Below are 15,429 nucleotides of genomic sequence, written 5' to 3'. Positions count from 1 at the left end.
CAAAAATAGTGGGCCTGTGTGAAGACTGAGACCACATGTGGGTGTGCACACCTCTTGTCCCCAGGTTTGCCTCCCTCTGAGCTTGTCCTTCCCTCCCTAACTTCTCTGGCCTATTGTCAATATTGTTTCTTTATACTTAAGGAGAGAAAAACAATGAGATTTCTACACTTTGCCTAATTAAGCCACTACCAGGTTTTCTGGCAGCTGTGTCCACATTATCTGTGAGGTAAGTTTTTCCTTTATGTTCGAAGTGACTTTTGATTCTGATTCTTTATGTTTTGTATGGAGCGGCACTTTTATCTGCGTCTTAGCAGAACTGTTCCTCTGTATCCTTTATGGTTTTTCCTTGATTTTTTTCCTTTTTAAATTATGCATAGAGTTTTTTTGTGTGTACGAAATTAAAGCCTTTATTCACCTTCTGTTAAAAAAAAAAACAGTCTAGGGGGAGGACTCAAGATGGCGCTGTGAGAACAACCCAGGATTGGAGCTCTCGTTGAATCCGCAAAGAGGTGAGTCGGAGAAGCATTTCCAGACTGATCTTTGTTGCCCACAGAACGGGGAAACTCCCAAGTATAAAAAAGACATGGGACGCCAGGCAGTATGTCTACCTGGCGAAGCCGGCAGCCGGGGCAGCGGCGGCTGGCCCTACCCAGCAATCCCCATAGGGCGTGCTTCTCTGGGTGACCTCTTGAACCAGAAACCTGAGACTTGAGAGGGCTGGACTTGAGACTGAACGAGACTTGGACAGTAGGCCAGCCCAGGGGATTGCAGGAACAGAGCGTTCGGGGTACTCAGTGGGACGAACAAAACCGCGATTTCAAACTATCCCGAGCAGACGGTCTGAGATGCTCTGTCAGGGAGGGGCGTCCACCACTACTGAGGCAACCCGCCCCAACTGAGATACACGCCCACTGCTGACGCAGCCAGCCATTGCCGAGGCAACCCGTCCCTACTGAGATACACGCCCACTGCTGATGCAGCCTGCCGTTGCTGAGGCAACATGCTACAATGCAGAGACTCTGCCGCAGGGCATGGCGGAGACCACAGCAGAGCCTGCAGGAACAGGGCAAATCACACAAGAGCAGTGCAGAGCCTCAGCAGCCAAACAGTGGCTATTCTGCCTCCTAGCTGGGCAGGACACCTCAACAGACATCGAAAAATAAAGCCCGAACCCCCCAACACAGATCATTTGAGAAAAAAAGGGTTTTTTTAATGAGCTCTGTTGCAGCAGAATCAAACATAGCAGCCTAACAGCCCTGAATGAACAACAGAGCTCACAGCTCAGCAATTGAGCTCCTAAAAAGTACTGACTGTCTCCTCAAGCAGTTCCCTGACACCTCTATATCCAAAAGACTGACATTTGGCAGGCATCATCCTGGGACAAAGATAGCAGAAAAAGAAACTAGTAGCATCCCTCACTGTGCCACAGCTGCTAGAGGTGCACCCCAGACAAGCAGGGCCTGGAGTGGACCTCAGCAGTTGTACAGCGAAGGGGCTAGGCTGGTAGAAGGAAAACCATGTAACAGAAATACTTCATCATCAACAATCTGGGTGTCTACTCAGAGACCCAATCGAAAAGTCAGCAACTACGCAGACGACAAGCAGATAAATCCACAAAGATGGAAAGAAACCAGCGAAAAAAAAAGGAAAATGCCCGAAACCAGAACACCTCACCTCCTAGAAAGGAATAAAACTCCTCACCAGCAAGGGAACAAAGCTGGATGGAGAATGACTGTGACGAAATGACAGAATTAGACTTCAGAAGGTGGATAATGAGAAACTTTTGTGAGCTAAAAGAACATGTATTAAATCAATGCAAAGAAACTAAAGAACTTAAAAAAAGATATGAGGAAATGATAACAAGAATGGATAACTTAGAGAGGAATATAAATGAATTAAAGGAGCTGAAAAACACAATACGAGAACTTCGTGAAGCATGCACAAGTTTCAATAGCCGAATTGACCAAGCAAAAGAAAGAATATCTGAAGTCGAAGACCAACTCAATGAAATTAAACGAGAAACCAAGATCAGAGAAAACACCGCAAAAAGGAATGAACAAAGTCTCCAAGAAATGTGGGACTATGTGAAAAGACCTAACCTACGTTTGATAGGTGTACCAGAAGGGGATGAAGAGAATGAATCCAAGCTGGAAAATACTCTTCAGGACATCATCCAGGAAAATTTCCCCCACCTAGCAAGACAGGCCAACACTCAAATGCAGGAAATACAGAGAACACCAGAAAGATATTCTGCAAGAAGAGCAACCCCAAGGCACATAATCGTCAGATTCAACAAACTTGAAATAAAGGACAAAATACTAAGGGCAGCCAGAGAGAAAGGTCGAGTTACCCACAAAGGGAAGCCCATCAGACTCACAGCAGATCTCTTGGCAGAAACACTACAAGCCAGAAGAGAGTGGGGGCCAATATTCAACATTCTTAAACAAAAGAACTTTCAACCCAGAATTTCATATCCAGCCAAACTGAGCTTCAGAAGTGAAGGAAATATAAAATCCTTTGCGAACAAGCAAGTACTCAGAGATTTTGTCACCACCAGGCCTGCTTTACAAGAGCTCCTAAAAGAGGCACTACACATAGAAAGGAACAACCAGTACCAGCCATTCCAAAATCACACTAAATGCTAAAGAGCATCAACATAATGAAAAATCTACAACAACTAACAGGCAAAACAGCCACTTAGCATCAAAATGGCAGTATCAAATTCACACATAACAATATTAACCCTAAATGTAAATGGACTAAATGCACCAAACAAAAGACACAGACTGGAAAATTGGATAAAAATCCAAAACCCATCAGTGTGCTGTATACAGGAAACCCATCTCACATGCAAGAATACACAAAGGCTCAAAATAAAGGGATGAAGGAAGATTTACCAAGCAAATGGAGAGCAAAAAAAAGCAGGAGTTGCAATTCTCATCTCTGATAAAATAGACTTTAAAGCAACAAAGATCAAAATAGACAAAGAAGGCCATTACACAATGGTAAAAGGATCGATAAAACAATAAGAGCTAACGATCCTGAACATATAGGGACCCAATACAGGAGCAACCAGATACATAAGGCAAGTTATTAATGACTTACAAAGAGACTTAGACTCCCACACAATAATAGTGGGAGACTTTAACACTCCACTGTCAATATTAGACAGATCAACCAGACAGAAAATCAACAAGGATATCCAGGGCTTGAACTCAGACCTGGAGCAAGCAAACCTGATAGACATTTACAGAACTCTCCACCATAAATCCACAGAATATACATTCTTCTCAGCACCACATCACACCTACTCAAAAATTGACCACATAATTGGAGGTAAAGCACTGCTCAACAAATGCAAAACAACTGAAATCATAACAAACAGCCTCTCAGACCATAGTACAATCAAGTTAGAACTCAGAATACAGAAACCGACCCAGAACCACACAGCTTCATGGAAACTGAACAACTGGCTCTTGAAGGTTGAGTGGGTAAACAATGAAATGAAGTCAGAAATAAAGAAGTTCTTCAAAACCAATGAGAACGAAGACACGACATGCCAGAACCCCTGGGACACATTTAAAGCAGTCTCTAGAGGAAAGTATATAGCAATAAGTGCCCATATGAGGAGAATGGAGAAATCCAAAATTGACACCCTATCGTCAAAATTGAAAGAGCTAGAGGAGCAAGATCAAAAAAACTCAAAACCCAGCAGAAGACAAGAAATAACTAAGATCAGAGCTGAACTGAAAGAGATTGAGACACGAAAAACCCCTCAAAAAATCAATAAATCCAAGAGCTGGTTTTTTGAAAAGATCAACAAAATAGACCACTAGCCAGATTGATTAAAAATAAAAGAGAGAACAACCAAATACATGCAATAAAAAATGATAAAGGGGAAATCACCACAGATTCCACAGAAATTCAAACCATCATCAGAGAATATTACAAACAACTCTATGCACATAAACTAGTAACCCTGGAAGAAATGGATAAATTCCTGGACTCCTGTGTCCTCCCAAGCCTAAACCAGGAGGAAGCTGAAACTATGAATAGACCAATAACAAGGTCAGAAATTGCGGCAGCAATTAAGAGCCTACCACACAAAAAAAGCCCAGGTCCAGACGGGTTCACAGCCAAATTCTACCAGACACACAAAGAGGAGCTGGTACCATTCCTTCTAAAAATATTTCAAACCATCCAAAAAGAGGGAATACTTCCCAAATCATTTTACGAAACCAACATCATTCTGATACCAAAACCAGGAAGAGACCCAACAAGAAAAGAAAACTTCAGGCCAATATCCATGATGAACATAGATGCAAAAATCTTCAACAAAATATTGGCAAGCCGAATGCAACAGCAAATCAAAAAACCTATTCACCATGATCAAGTAGGATTCATCCCAGGGATGCAAGGCTGGTTCAACATACGCAAGTCTATCAACGTAATTCACCACATAAACAGAACCAAAAACAAAAACCACATGATTATCTCAATTGACGCAGAGAAGGCATTTGACAAAATTCAACAGCCCTTTATGCCAAAAACCCTCAATAAACTCGGTATCGATGGAATGTATTTCAAAGTAATAAAAGCTATTTATGAGTAACCAACAGCCAATATCATACTGAATGGGCAAAAACTGGAAGCATTCCCTTTGAAATCTGGCACTAGACAAGGATGCCCTCTTTCACCACTCCTATTCAATATAGTTCTGGAAGTTCTAGCCAGAGCAATCAGGCAAGAAAAAGAAATAAAGGGTATTCAAATAGGAAAGGTGGAAGCCAAATTGTCTCTATTTGCAGACGACATGATAGTATACCTAGAAGACCCCATCGCCTCAGCCCAAAAACTCCTGAAACTGATAAGCAACTTCAGCAAAGTCTCAGGATATAAAATCAATGTGCAAAAATCACAAGCATTCGTCTACACCAATAACAGACTTAAAGAAAGCCAAATCAAGAGCGAACTGCCATTCGCAATTGCTACAAAAAGAATAAAATACCTTGGAATACAACTCACAAGAAACGTAAGGGACCTCTTCAAGGAGAACTACAAACCACTGCTCAACGAAATCAGAGAGGCCACAAACAGATGGAGAAACATTCCATGTTCATGGTTAGGAAGAATTAATATCGTGAAAATGGCTATACTGCCCAAAGTAATTTACAGAATCAACGCTATCCCCATCAAGCTACCATCGACTTTCTTCACAGAACTGGAAAAAACCACCATGAACTTCATATGGAACCAAAAGAGAGCCTGCATAGCCAAGTCAATTCTAAGCAAAAAGAACACAGCGGGGGGCATCACACTACCGGATTTCAAACTATACTACAAGGCTACAGTAATCAAAACAGCATGGTACTGGTACCAAAACAGAGATATAGACCAATGGAACAAAACAGAGGCACCAGAGGCAACACAACATAGCTACAACTATAGAATCTTTGATAAACCTGACAAAAACACGCAAGGGGGAAAGGATTCCCTGTTTAACAAATGGTGTTGGGAAAACTGGCTAGCCATGTGCAGAAAGCAGAAACTGGACCCCTTCCTGACACCTTACACTAAAATTAACTCCAGATGGATTAAAGACTTAAACATAAGACCTGGCACCATAAAAACCCTAGAAGGAAATCTAGGCAAAACTATCCAGGACATAGGAGTAAGCAAGGACTTCATGAACCAAACACCAAAAGCATTGGCAACAAAAGCCAAAACAGACAAATGGGACCTAATCAAACTCCACAGCTTCTGCACGGCAAAAGAAACAGTCACTACAGTGGATTGGCAACCAACAGAATGGGAAAACATTTTTGCAGTTTACCCATCTGACAAAGGGCTGATATCCAGAATTTACAAAGAACTCAAACAGATTTACAGGAAAAAAACAAGCCCATTCAAAGGGGGCAAAGGATATGAACAGACACTTTATGAAAGAAGACATATATGAGGCCAACAATCATATGAAAAAATGCTCATCGTCACTGGTCATCAGAGAGATGCAAATCAAAACCACATTGAGATACCATCTCACGCCAGTTAGAATGGCGATCATTAAAAAATCTGGAGACAACAGATGCTGGAGAGGATGTGGCGAAAAGGGAACACTTTTACACTGTTGGTGGTAGTGTAAATTAGTTCAACCATTGTGGAAGACGGTGTGGCGATTCCTCAAGGCCTTAGAAATAGAAATTCCATTTGACCCAGCAATCCCATTACTGGGTATGTATCCAAAAGACTATAAATCATTCTACTATAAGGACACATGTACACGAATGTTCATTGCAGCACTGTTTACAATAGCAAAGACCTGGAATCAACCCAAATGCCCATTGATAATAGACTGGATTGGAAAAATGTGGCACATATACACCATGGAATATTATGCAGCAATCAGAAATGATGAGTTTGTGTCGTTTGTAGGGACCTGGATGAATCTGGAGAACGTCATCCTCAGCAAACTGACACAAGAACAGAAAATGAAACACCACATATTCTCACTCATAGGCGGGTGATGAAAAATGAGAACACATGGACACAGAGAGGGGAGTACTAAACACTGGGGTCTATTGGGGGGAAAAGGGGAGGGCCAGTTGGAGGGGGAGGTAGGGAGGGATAGCCTGAGGAGAAATGCCAAATGGGTGAAGGGGAGAAGGGTAGAAAAGCACACTGCCATGTGTGTTCCTTTGCAACTGTCTTGTATGCTCTGCTCATGTACCCCAAAACCTAAAATTCAATAAAAAATTAAAAAAAAAACAGTCTAACAGAAGTGTGTAAATGTATATTTACCTTTTTGCCATTTTTTTCCATTGGCAATCATTTATTAGTACCCCAAAATGCAACAGTTATCTCAAAGTAAGCCTTTTTGAGATCGATCCAAGATGGCCGACCACTAACAGCTCAGGATTGTAGCTCCCAGTGAAAGCTCAGAGAACGAGACGACGCCACATCTTTAGACGAATTTTCGTCACTCACCGATTAGCCGATTCCCAGTGGAGGAGCCCCACGGGTCGCCAGAGCGACTCTTGTGGCTGCCGCAGTGGTTTTGCTGGCGTCTCAGCGCAGCAGCTCTTCATGCAGAGCCAACGGGACTGCTTCCCCTACTGACTGGAGTTGGGAGCTCCGGGAAGTCAGAGCCACTTGTTGCGGACTCAAGAGGGAAGCCAGACCAGAGATTCCCGGGCAGAAGAGCACCATCAGTCTTATTGCTGCTATTTAGGCCGCCACAGTGGGTTGCTTAGATCCCAGCACTGGGAATCAGTAAGTTGGACGTCAACTCAGAAACCTCATTAGAAAGGCAGTTCATCTACTATGAAGGGAAAAAAACAGCCTAAGAAGACCGAGTATACTCAAAATCAGAACCCATCAGCAACGGAACAAGCCCTGATGGAAAAGGACTCATCAGCAACCGAACAAGCCCTGATGGAAAAGGACTCATCAGTAACGGAACAAGCCCTGATGGAAAAGGACTGTGTTCCATTATCTGAAGTAGGCTTTAAAAGGTGGATGATAAGAAACTTCTGGGAGTTAAAGGAACTTGTTCTAACCCAATGTAAAGAAACTAAGAACTTGGAAAAAAGGTTCGATGAAATGTTGAAAAGAATAGACAATATAGAGAGGAATACAAATGAACTTATGGAGTTGAAAAATACAACACGAGAACTTAGTGAAATATGTACAAGCTTAAACAGCCGAATGGATCAAGCAGAAGAAAGGGTATCAGAGGTTGAAGACCAACTTAATGAAACAAAACGACAAGACAAGAATAGAGAAAAAAAGATAAAAAGGAATGAGCAAAGTCTCCAAGCAATATGGGACTATGTGAAAAGACCTAATATACGCTTGATTGGTGTACCTGAATGTGACAGAGAGAATGAATTCAAGCTGGAAAATACTCTCCAGGACATTATCCAGGAAAATTTTCCTAATTTAGCAAAGCAGGACACTATTCAACCCCAGGCAATACAGAGAACACCACAAAGATATTCCTCAAGAAGACCAACCCCAAGGCACATAATCGTTAGATTCACCAAGATTGAAACGAAGGAGAAAATATTAAGGGTAGCCAGAGAGAAAGATCAAGTTACCCATAAAGGTAAGCCTATTAGGCTTACAGAAGATCTCTCAATGGAAACCCTACAAGCTAGAAGAGAGTGGGGGCCAATATTCAATATACTTAATCAACAGAACTTTCAGCCCAGAATTTCATATCCTGCCAATTTAAGCTTTACATTTGAAGGAAAAATAAAATCTTTTAGGAACAAGCAAGTACTCAGATATTTTATTACCACCAGGCCTGCTTTACAAGAACTTCTAAAAGAAGCATTATACACAGAAAGGAACAACCAGTATGACCCTTTCTAAAAATACACCAAAAAGTAAAGAGCATTAACATAAAGAAGAATTTTTATCAACGAAAGGACAAAATAGCCAGTTAATATCAAATGGCAGCAACCCTGAATTTAAATCGACCAAATCTCCCAATCAAAAGATACAGACAAAATCTAACGGTATATCCAAAGATATACATAGACTCAAAATAAACGGTTGGAAAAAAAAAAAACGTACCAACCAAATGGAGAGCAAAAATAAATAAATAAAAAGCCGGAGTTGCAATTTTCACATTTGACAAAATAGATTTCAAAGCTACAAGGATACAAGGGTAAAAGGATTAATGTAATAATAAGAGATCTTAACACCCAGATACATAAGACCCATAATGAGATTTAGATTCAACGAGACAGAAAATTGATAACGATATCCGGGACTGGAACTAGGATCCAGAACAAATAAACTCAATAGAGCTTTCCATTTTAAACACACAAAATATACATTATCCACAAAATCTAATGATATATCTAAAGATATACAAAGACTCAAAACAAGGGGATGGAAAAAAACTCACCAACGAAATGGAGAGCAAAAATAAATAAATAAAAAGCAGGAGTTGCAATTCTCACACTTAATAAAATAGATTTCAAAGCTACAAGGATGCAAGGGTAAAAGGATTAATGTAACAATAAGAGATCTTAACACCCAGATACATAAGACACATAATGAGATTTAGATTCAACAAGACAACAAATTGATAACGATATCCAGGACTTGAACTCAGAGCCAGAACAAATAAACACAATAGAGGTCTCCATTTTAAACACATAAAATATGCATTAACCACTTTAAACACTCAAAATATTGATCGGCCATTATTGAAACCCATTTTAGGAATGAAGTAATATTCCTTTTTCCCTCTTTTTCTTTATTTCCCCTTCTTTTTCTCTTTTTCCCTCTAAAAAAAAAAAAGAAGGTTAAAAAAAAAAAAAGTAAGCCTTTTTGTAAAACTCTGATATATGGAGTGGGAAAAACGGCTACCCACTTCCTATATGTTTTCAGGGAAAGCTCTGGCTGTTCTGAGCATGAAAACATAACTTAATAGTAAATTAATAAAAGAGAAATGACTTAATTTTAAATTATTTTGCTGTTTATACCACAGTCACATTTAAATTGGCAGAACTCTTCCCATGACAGACAAGACAGGGACCTGCCATGCAAGGAAAAGTAAGTGCAGGTTTTCATAAAGCTGGAGAAATACCATTGTAACACAAGAATGGCTGCAGCAATCTCAGATAACAGTGCCAAAGTTTGCAACCAGGTAGGAATGAAAGCTGCTCCACAGTAATTGGCCTGAGACCACTATTGCTTCCTAAGAGGTATTTCCTAATATGCCTGGTAAGCAGAGCACGTGTAACACAGATGTAAATGGAGTAAGATAACACTTCTGCAGAGTAAATTCTGTAAGTTCATGGGCAGGTTTTACAGATCTCTTTCATCCATAATGAATAGTTGCTAAATTATGATTCTGCAAAAGTAATTCCATAAATAAGACATCCAGGTAAATTTTATAGCCAGTGAAATTCTTAGGCCAAAAGAGAAATAGCTCACAAATAATTATGGGCTGTACACATATGACTGTGTATGTACGCATTGAGTCTGGCCCATCTTCATTCTGGATACCTCTGGATCCATTCTTTTTTTTTTTTTTTTTTTTTGAGATGGAGTTTCACTCTTGTTACCCAGGCTGGAGTGCAATGGCACAATCTCAGCTCACCACAACTTCTGCCTCCCAAAATCAGGCAATTCTCCTGCCTCAGCCTCCTGAGTAGCTGGGATTACAGGCACATGCCACGATGCCCAGCTAATCCTTTGTATTTTTAGTAGAGACAGGGTTTCACCATGTTGACCAGGATGGTCTCTATCTCTTGACCTCATGATCCACCTGCCTTGGCCTCCCAAAGTACTGGGATTACAGGTGTGAGCCACTGCACCTGAATTTTTTCCCTGAAAAAACAATTTTAATAATCTCTAAGTCTCTAAGTGTTTTTTTAAACAGTAAATGGCTGTATATTAAAGGGCTGTATATGCACCCAACACAAAAGCACCCAGATTCTAAAGCAATTTTTTAGAGCCCCTTGAGGCGTTGAATGTTCTTCATCAGACATTACATTTATCCTGCATCTGTTCAGTATTAAATCTCTGATGTTGAACACAATATAAGCACTTGTTAAAGACTTTTCCACATTTTTAACACTTGTGAAACTTCTCTCTTGTATTAATTATCTTATGTTCAATAAGTTGTGAGAACCACCTGCATGCTTTGCCACATTCTTCACATTTGTAGGGATTATCTCCAGTGTGAATTCTCTCATGATTAGTAAGGTCTGAGAAGCACTTAAAGGTTTTGCTATATTCTTCATATTTATAAAGTCTCTCTTCCATATGAATTCTCTTGTGGTTAATAATGGTTCAGCAGCAGGTAAAGGCTTTGCCACATTCTTGACAGATGTAGCATTTCTATCCAGTGTGAATTCTCTTATGTTTACTAAGGTCCAAGAACCACTTAAAAGCTTTTCCACATTTATTAAATTTGTAGGGTTTCCCTTCAGCATGAATTATCTTATGTCTAGCAAGGTGTGAGAACCACCTATAGGATTTGTTACATTCTTTACATTTGTGGGATTTCACTCCAGTTTGAATTATCTTATGATTAGTAAGGTGGGTCTACATTATATATATTGTGGGGGCACAGTGGGAGTGAGACCAGACATTCAGTTTGTATGGGAACTCGGTGAAGCCTGTGACTATGGGCTTTTCTCCCACTTCCCTGACAAGTGAGAGGTCTTGTACCCACCTCTCCTACATTCTAAAAATGTAAGACACAGGCTGCAGTTTTATATTGGAGAACATTTGCTGCCATATAACATGACTGTGTATCAGGCAGTATGGCAGTTTAGTATACAGGCTGAAGATGAAAGAGAATCCACAAATGATGAGAGCAATCCTCTAGGCAGAGCTGGTATTTGAACAAAGACTCATACAATATGGTATAAACCTCTGAGAGAGGATGAAGAAAATAATAAAGATTGTGTTGGTAGTAAAAGAGGAAGAGCCCAGACAGCTCCAACAAAAACTTCTCCTAGAAATGCAAAAAAGCATAATGAGTTATGGCACAATGGAGTGTGCCCATCAGTATCAAATCCTTTAGAAGTTTACCTCATTCCCACACAACCTGAAAATATAACATTTAAAGACCCGTCATTAGATGTGATCCTCCTTCTAAGAGTTTTAAATGCTATCAGTCGATACTGGTATTAGTTGTATAATAATGCAATGTGCAAGGAAATTATTCCAACTAGTGAATTTATTAACAGTAAGTTAACAGCAAAAGCAAATAGACAACTTCAAGATCCTTTAGTAATCATGACAGGAATCATCGCAACATGGCTTACTCGGCTAGGAAAAACCTGCCCATTTTTCTTTCCTTTTGATACCCGGCAAATGCTTTTTTATGTAAGTGCATTTGATCGGGATCAAGCAATGCAAAGATTACTTGATACGAACCCAGAAATCAAACAGTCTGATTCTCAAGATAGCAGAGTTGCACCTGGATTGGCTAGAAAAAAATGTACTGTGAACAGAGAGGAGCTGCTGAAAGAGGCTGCATCTGTGATGCAGGACCTTGGCAGCTCCAGGGCCATGTTAGAAATCCAGTATGAAAATGAGGTTGGTACAGGTCTTGGGCCTACACTGGAGTTTTATGCACTTGTATCTCAGGAACTACAGAGAGCTGACTTGGGGCTTTGGAGAGGTGAAGAAGTAACTCTTAGCAATCCAAAAGGAGGCCAAGAAAGGACGAAGTAAATTCAAAACCTCCAGGGCTTATTTGCACTTCCCTTTGGTAGGACAGCTAAGCCAGCTTATATTGCAAAGATTAAGATGAAGTTTCACTTCTTAGGAAAATTAATGGCCAAAGCTATCATGGATTTCAGATTGGTGGACATTCCCCTTGGCTTACCCTTTTATAAACGGATGCTACAGCAAGAAACTTCACTAACATCACATGATTTGTTTGACATCGACCCTGTTGTAGCCAGATCAGTTTATCACCTAGAAGACATTGTCAGGCAGAAGAAAAGACTCAAACAAGGTAAATTCCAGACCAAAGAGAGTCTGCAGTATGCATTAGAAACCCTGACTATGAATGGCTGCTCTGTTGAAGATCTAGGGCTGGATTTCATTTTTCCAGGGTTTCCCAATATCAAACTGAAGAAAGGAGGGAAGGATATACCAGTTACTATCCACCATTTAGAGGAGTATCTAAGACTGGTTATATTCTGGGCACTAAATGAAGGCATTTCTAGGCAATTTGATTCATTCAGAGATGGATTTGAATCATTCTTCCCACTCAGTCATCTTCAATACTTCTACCTGGTGGAAGTGGATCAACTCCTTTGTGGCAGTAAAGCAGACACTTGGAATGCAAAGACACTGATGGAATGCTGCAGGCCTGATCACAGTTATGCTCATGACAGTCAAGCTGTGAAATTTTTTCTTGAGATTCTCAGTAGTTTTGATAATGAGCAGCAGAGGTTGTTTCTCTAGTTTGAGACTGGTAGCCCAAGATTGCCTGTTGGAGGATTCCAAAGTTTGAATCCACCTTTGACAATTGTCCAAAAGACATTTGAATCAACAGAAAACTGAGATGACTACTTGCACTCTGTAATGACTTGTGTGAACTATCTTCAGTTGCTGGACTATTCAAGCATTGAGATAATGCATAAAAAACTGTTGATAGCAGCAAGAAAAGGGAATCAGTCATTCCATCTTTCCTGATCACAACAAGAAATGCAGTGTCTGCCTGTTACAGCAAAAGAAACAAATCATGATTTCTTTTCTTATGTATCACCTGAGTCAAGAAAACATGTTATGCCTTCTTGTTGTAGGATAAACAACTTGCAGACTATAAAGAGACACTTGGGGGGAGGAATCAAGATGGCGCTGTGAGAACAACCCAGGATTGGAGCTCGCGTTGTGTCCGCGGAAAGGTGAGTCTGAGCTGCATTTCCAGACTGATCTTTGTTGCCCACAGAACGGGGAAATTCCCAAGTGAAGAGGAGACGCGGGATGCCAGGCAGAACCTCCCCCTGGTGAAGCCGGCAGCCGGGGTGGCGGCGGCCGGCCCTACCCAGCGCTCCCCACAGGGCATGCTTGTCTGGGTGCCCCGTTGAACTGGCAACAGGAGACGTGAGACGGATGGACTTGAGACTGAGCTAGACTTAAACAGTGGGCCAGCCAGGGGATCGCAGGGACAGAGCGTTAGGGTTGGCCCAGTGGGACGAACAAAACCGCGATTTCAAACAAGCCCCGAGGCAACCCGCCCCAACTGAGATACACGCCCATTGCTGACGCAGCCAGCCGGTGCCGAGGCAACCTGTCCGTACTGAGATACACGCCCACTGCTGACGCAGCCTGCCGTTGCCGAGGCAACCCGTCCCTACTGAGATACACGCCCACTGCTGACGCACCCTGCCATTGCCGACGCAACCCGTCCCTACTGAGATACACGCCCACTGCTGACGCAGCCTGCCATTGCCGAGGCAACCCTCTACAACAGAGAGACTCCGCCGCAGGGCATGGCCACAGCAGAGCCTGCAGGAACAGGGCGAATCACACAACAGCAGGGAGGAGACTCGGCAGCCAAACAGTGGCTACACTGCGTCCTAGCTGGGCAGGACCTCAACGGACATCCAAAAATAAAGCCCAAACCCCTCAACACAGAGCATTTGAGGAAAAAAAAGGATTTTTTAATGAGCTCTGTTGCAGCAGAATCAAACATAGCAGCCTAACAGCCCTGAATGAACAACACAGTTCACAGCTCAGCAATTAAGCCCCTATAAAGTACAAACTGTCTCCTCACGCAGCTCCCTGACCCCTCTATATCCAAAAGACTGACATTAGGCAGGCATCATCCTGGGACAAAGATAGCAGAAAAAGAAACTGGTAGCATCCCTCGCTGTGCCACAGCTGCTAGAGGTGCACCCCAGACAAGCAGGGTCTGGAGCGGACCTCAGCAGTCGTACAGCGAAGGGGCTAGACTGGTAGAAGGAAAACCAAGCAACAGAAATACTTTATCATCAACATTCTGGGTGTCCACTCAGAGACCCAATCGAAAAGTCAGCAACTACGCAGACGACCAGCGGACAAATCCATAAAGATGGGAAGAAATCATCGCAAAAAGGAGGAAAACACCCGAAACCAGAACACCTCGCCTCCTAGAAAGGACCAAAACTCCTCACCAGCAAGGGAACAAACCTGGATGGAGAATGACTGTGAAGAAATGACGGAATTAGACTTCAGAAGATGGATAATGAGAAACTTTTGTGAGCTAAAAGATCATGTATTAAATCAAAGCAAAGAAACTAAGAACCTTGAAAAAAGATTCGAGGAAATGATAAAAAGAATGGATAACTTAGAGAGGAATATGAATGAATTAAAGGAGCTGAAAAACACAATACGAGAACTTCGCGAAGCAAACACAAGTTTCAATAGCCGAATTGACCAAGCAGAAGAAAGAATATCTGAAGTCGAAGACCAACTCAATGAAATTAAACGAGAAACCAAGATCAGAGAAAAAAGCGCAAAAAGGAATGAACAAAGTCTCCAAGAAATGTGGGACTATGTGAAAAGACCTAACCTACGTTTGATAGGTGTACCAGAAGGGGACGAAGAGAATGAATCCAAGCTGGAAAATACTCTTCAGGAAATCATCCAGGAAAATTTCCCCGACCTAGCAAGACAGGCCAACACTCAATTGCAGGAAATTCAGAGAACACCACAAAGATATTCCGCAAGAAGAGCAACCCCAAGGCACATAATCGTCAGATTCAACAGGGCTGAAATAAAGGAGAGAATACTAAGGGCAGCCAGAGAGAAAGGTCGGGTCACCCACAAAGGAAAGCCCATCAGACTCACAGCAGATCTCTCGGCAGAAACACTACAAGACAGAAGAGAGTGGGGGCCAATATTCAACATTCTTAAAGAAAAGAACTTTCAACCCAGAATCTCATATCCAGCCAAACTGAG

The 15,429-nt window shown here is 41.6% G+C and overlaps 1 pseudogene; it reads left to right on the top strand.

Annotated features, from left to right (window-relative positions):
* The first annotated feature begins 10,807 nt into the window (after positions 1-10,807).
* LOC100895443 (E3 ubiquitin-protein ligase TRIP12 pseudogene) lies at positions 10,808-13,256 on the top strand (annotated as a pseudogene).
* The last annotated feature ends 2,173 nt before the right edge of the window (positions 13,257-15,429 follow it).

Source organism: Callithrix jacchus, chromosome 5 (assembly GCF_049354715.1).
Source record: "Callithrix jacchus isolate 240 chromosome 5, calJac240_pri, whole genome shotgun sequence".
NCBI classification, from domain to species: domain Eukaryota; kingdom Metazoa; phylum Chordata; class Mammalia; order Primates; family Cebidae; genus Callithrix; species Callithrix jacchus.
The sequence above is the reverse complement of the archived record's forward strand: the minus strand, read 5'-3'. Positions and strand labels throughout refer to the sequence as shown.